This window comes from Amphiura filiformis, chromosome 3, assembly GCF_039555335.1.
Source record: "Amphiura filiformis chromosome 3, Afil_fr2py, whole genome shotgun sequence".
In the NCBI taxonomy this organism is placed as follows: domain Eukaryota; kingdom Metazoa; phylum Echinodermata; class Ophiuroidea; order Amphilepidida; family Amphiuridae; genus Amphiura; species Amphiura filiformis.
In genome coordinates this window covers 22,323,038-22,329,037 of record NC_092630.1, presented here as the reverse complement: position 1 = coordinate 22,329,037, position 6,000 = coordinate 22,323,038, and positions in this window count along the sequence as shown.

Sequence of the window (6,000 nt, the reverse complement as noted above, 5' to 3'; positions counted from 1 at the left end):
ATGAAATTTATTTGATATCAGAAAGACATTCTTCGTATTCAGAATGCAATTCGATATGTCTGGTGTGCTCTCATGTCCCACACAAAATACTATCGAAACGCTCAAAACGCTCATTCCAGATCCCTTAATTTGGTTAATTTTCTTTGTCTTTTTTTTTCTTTTCTTGTTTTATTTATTTTTTTCTTTATTTTTCTTTGATTTATATTGCCAGGGTAAGGAGAGGAGGGAACTAAAGGCCCATTCAGTGATTTTTTGATTTTTTTTTCATCCCGGTGATCGTAAAAATCATCAAAATTCAGATTTTGGATACTAGACTGCGGAACTCAGTCTTCAATGATAGTCAGTAATTTGTATATTTTGGACATTATTATGACTATCATTTGAGGACTGAGTTCTTATGATCCGAGGAGCAGTTTCAGACAATTGCTTGGGATTATTGGGGCAGAGGTTATCTTTTGAATTCTTTCATGACCACTGAAGCATAGTCAAACCTGTCAAGGACACTCGGCGTGAATTGAAAGACCATGTCACTCGCCACAAAAGAATGTCAAAGGTCATAAAACACCACTTTGGTGTCTTCTGCTATCTAAAGGCCTATGGCTGATTTTGTACCTTTCGTCATTGTCATAGATGTGCTAACATAGCTTGCTAGTGCAGTGGTTCAGCCGAAAACCGTGTGTCTGAGACAAAAAATAATGCATTTACGTGAGTCTGTAATTTATATACCGGTACTGACAGTATATAAATTAGCTACATGTATTTGAATGGGGCTTCAACTTCGTCAATACTGTCGTTTTCCTGTTTTGTTTTTTTTGCCATTTGTTTTTCATTAAAAAATTTATAAACGTAACAATTTGATTTTTTTTTTCACTTTCGCTGGGATCACTGAATGGGACTTTATAGCGCGGATTATTCAAAACTTGTTTTACCTACTGCTATATAGTATTAATCCGATTATTACATAACTTTGCCAGCGTATTCAAGACATAGGTTATGTAGGGATAAACTGTACATGGGTATAGAGGCCCTGCATGCTTTTATCGATTGGCTCCAAACAAAGGATTTGAACCGGTGTCCTTCACCGTAATCACGGCGCAGTAGCCTACAGTCCATTCAATCAAATGTTGTCAGTGTGCGAGACGAACGATGTATAAATCTGGAGGTCACATTATCACTTATCATGCTTATACTGTGTGTATTCCCGGGTATTGTCAATGCAGTCAAGCAAACAGGTATTATATTTTGAAAAGGCCGCTATAGTATATTCACAGGGGTGTCTTGAATGGCCAATCATATGGGACATAATCAAATTGCAGTGACTGCTTCCTTTGTTACCACATGTCAGTCATCTTGTGATTATTGGACCATGTAAACCTGCAAAAAACGAGCCAAAGTGCAGGCCCTATGGCCGGCGTAAGCTGTATATTATATAGGGTGATCTAGTCGGCAATTTTCTGGAAAAAAACCGCTGGACTCCGCCGTAAGATTTCTCTGGACTGGATGTCATCAGCTGACCTTCAACTTGCAGAAAGTGAAAGTTTTGAAGAGCTGAGTCGCTCTGAAGTCAAGAAAATGACGTTTTCTCGGACCCTATTTATACAGAAAGTCAATGGCGGCTAGCTATTTACTGGTGTGCACCCTAGTGGTACTAGTATTATATGAATCGGTTGCCTGTAGTAAATCGGTTGCATCTTGCCAAAGACGACCAGTTTACCTTGTAAAAGTGGCACTGAATTTGTAAACTTGCGCTAACCGGACGTGCAACCCGTGATTTATTATAGTTCCTAAATATGACAAGACTGGGATGTTACAGAACAATTTGATTAGAGTTTACCAAGTTGTAAGTTTCACGAGGAGCAATAAATTATTGCACAATATAGAAACGATTGGGGAAAAGGGTGAGCAACTAAGCTAAAATCGCAGCTTCAGATGTCTACGGTCAAGTCACACGTTGAATACACCGGTTCTCGTCCGATCACCGAAGTTAAGCATGCAACGTCGTCGGGCCCGGTTAGTAGGCCAACTTGGATGGGAGACCGCCTTGGAAAACCGGGTGCTGTAGACTTTTGCATTCTAATCCTTCATTTTATTTTTACTCGTGTTGAAGTTTGTTCCTCTATCTCCTGTGATGTAATTTTTTTATCTATACAAAGCAGCTTTGTTCAATGATATGATTTTGTTCTCACTATTTAAGTTTCTGGAGCACACCGGTTTAACAACTCGAAATTGATTGCTACCAGGGGATCACCACATAGCACCAACATCAGTGGCTTCTGTGAGAAGTCTTGCCCCCTCTTCTTGCCCCCCCCCACCCCACCCCACCCCACCCCGCGTGGGATGATGGCTGCCCTGATATTTACGATTTTTAGGCTTTTTGTACATTTTAGCCCATTTTCGTTCAAGTTTTCCCACTTTGAAACTGGCCTCCCCCTTTCGCCCACCCTCTGAAAAAGTGCTGGCTACGCCACTGACCAACATTGAGCATGTTGAGTCGATCGTGCATGGTCAGCTGCTGGATGGATGGGCAACCAACAACTTTTTGTATATTAAATAAATGATTTCACGGAGCAAAAAAACGCCAGGGACTGTTCCTATTGTTTTTCAAAATAAAAATATCAATGTGAATTGCTCAATTCAACATACATAGCATATTCACAACTGAATTTCTGTGGTAATTTGCAATTCAGCAGCTTGTTTTAACAGATTTTGTCGTTATTTTAGGAAATCTGGCTGTTTTTGTGTGATCTCCCATTTTCCCCCATGTGACATGGGGCCTATTATCCTACTGAAACTTACTATTCTTATGGAGTTGACCTACGGCGCGGTAGAGAGACTGACAATGAGAGCGGGTGCTCAAGATATCAGGCATTTTCAAGTAGAAATTCCTCCTTTATCACAAAATAGAGTAATAAGACACCTTTTCTTTTGGTAAAATAAAGTTGTAAATAGGTGACACGGTAAAATCTCAGTGTCTTTACAACTCTTGCTAGAAGCTGAACAGAACAAGTGCCGTAAAAAACGTATCATCAAACTGCTATCTGCGATTGTTTTGATTGTTGTTATAGGCGACAATATTGTCAATGAAACGCGTATCACGTGTGTAATGCGTACGCGTAAACTTAAACCATTTTTTCACGCGCATACCGCGCCCTGACGTTGACGCGCTTGATGTTGGCTCACTACAGCATTGCTATCCCTATGATTGCTATTCAGGTGAAAACAAAAAACCGTATTCGCATAATTATTGACATTTGTGTTATCCGTGCTTCTGCAAAATGTAAAATGACGGTTTTGTGTGTTTGTTTATTTGTTTGTTTGAGTGTATGCCCTATGTCAAGGGGGGTGTTGGTTTTATGAGTTGTTTAGATGGTAGATATTTCCCTACTTTTTCGTCTTTTGGTATATTAAATTTGATGTTACATTCCAATTGTCCAGTAGGCCTAGGACCTGATCAGAACGCGCTGTTGGATACGATTATTTTCTTCTTCGGCATGTCCATCATATACATGTACGAATGCTTTTGTCAAAATGATCATTATCAACATTTATTTTATTTTATTTTATTTTATTTTATTTTATTTTATTTTATTTTATTTTATTTTATTTATAGATCGATTTATTTGATTATATATCATTCATTCATTCATTCATTCATTCATTCATTCATTCATTCATTCATTCATTTATGTATCAGAAATTAATTGTTACTTAATTATTTGCCTTCCACACAAGAGAAACTTGAAACTATTGGTTAACCCACTTTTGGTAAGTAGCCATCCCCCTGACAAGTTGCACATTTTTGGCCCTGTGGGCTCCACTCTTGTCATAAAGGGTACATTGTTGACATTAAAATATTCACATCAATTGAGGCTTTGTTAATTGCTCATCTTCCAGTACACTTCAGATGGATTAATATAATTAAAGTAGAACACTAGAATAGATTATCGTTGCAGAAGTTGAACAGTATAAAGCATATTGACAACACCTGTCTGCATTAAAGACATTTCGGGTGTGCACTGAGTTAGCAGAGGTATATGTATGAGCTCTCCCTGACAAGAAACACACAACTTACCAGGGGAACAGCTACAAATGTTACGGTGGGACATACTATATAATATTTTGTCTACTGCATTTTATTCCCGTTTTTATTAGTAGTAGTAAATGGTTAATTAACAAGTTTATTTTAAATATCAAATAACATATTATTTCACACATAGACCTACAATTAATGTGAGCAATGCACTACTTCATCAATGATCAATACACATCTACAGTAGACGCGTGCAAGTAATGTACCACTAGGCCTACACGTACATGCGCGTAGCTAAGCCGTTGGATGAGCGTAAATTAAAATTAGATTGCACCTGTATTTCGATGGTATGGTCGTTCATATATAGCCAATACTTGTGGTGTGTGAGACCAACCGGCTGATTTTGGATGTAATCTGATGTTAATTTGTGCTATCTACTGAAGATAGCTCGAGACATCTACTGAAGATAGCTCGAGCTATCTACTGAAGATAGCTCGAGACAAATGGTACGAAACCGAGGTGCCGTATAAGCTTATACATCTATCAGCGAGTTGAATTGCTAGTGAGTGCACACCAGTAAATAGGAATCTCCTATAATCCTTGTTTGAAAAGTCACAGTGTTTCAAACGAGAAAACGTGCAATACGACTGAATATAATACATTAGGAAAGGCTTAAAAACAAATAATTAGGCCCTGATTCATATTTAATCCACATTTAGGCCTGGGAAATAAGATTGTCTGTAAAAAAATGAGCAGGATCCGACTTTTTATGAAGATTTGGCTAAGCTTTCAAAATGTGTTACATTTCAGAAACACCAAGCTATTTGTGAGCCGGCGTAAGCTGTATATTATATAGGGTGATCTAGTCGGCAATTTTCTAGAAAAAAACGCTGGACTCCGCCGTAAGATATCTCTGGACTGGATGTCATCAGCTGACCTTCAACTTGCAGAAAGTGAAAGTTTTGAAGAGCTGAGTCGCTCTGAAGTCAAGAAAATGACGTTTTCTCGGACCCTATTTGTACAGAAAGTCAATGGCGGCTAGCTATTTACTGGTGTGCACCCTAGTGGTACTAGTATTATATGAATCGGTTACCTGTAGTAAATCGGTTGCATCTTGCCAAAGACGACCAGTTTACCTTGTAAAAGTGGCACTGAATTTGTAAACTTGCGCTAACCGGCCGTGCAACCGGTGATTTATTATAGTTCCTAAAAATGACAAGACTGGGATGTTACAGAACAATTTGATTAGAGTTTACTAAGTTGTAAGTTTCATGAGGAGCAATAAATTATTGCACAATATAGAAACGATTGGGGGAAAAGGGTGAGCAACTAAGCTAAAATCGCAGCTTCAGATGTCTACGGCCAAGTCACACGTTGATTACACCGGTTCTCGTCCGATCACCGAAGTTAAGCATGCAACGTCGTCGGGCCCGGTTAGTAGGCCAACTTGGATGGGAGACCGCCTTGGAATACCGGGTGCTGTAGACTTTTGCATTCTAATCCTTCATTTTATTTTTACTCGTGTTGAAGTTTGTTTCCTCTATCTCCTGTGATGTAATTTTCTATCTATACAAAGCAGCTTTGTTCAATGATATGATTTTGTTCTCAATATTTAAGTTTCTGGAGCACACCGGTTTAACAACTCGAAATTGATTGCTACCAGGGGGTCACCACATAGCACCAACATCAGTGGCTTCTGTGAGAAGTCTTGCCCCCTCTTCTTGCTCCCCACCCCCACCCCACCCCACCCCGCGTGGGATGATGGCTGCCCTGATATTTACGATTTTTAGGCTTTTTGTACATTTTAGCCCATTTTCGTTCAAGTTTTCCCACTTTGAAACTGGCCTCCCCCTTTCGCCCACCCTCTGAAAAAGTGCTGGCTACGCCACTAACCAACATTGAGCATGTTGAGTCGATCGTGCATTGTCAGCTGCTGGATGGATGGGCAAACAACAACTTTTTGTATATTA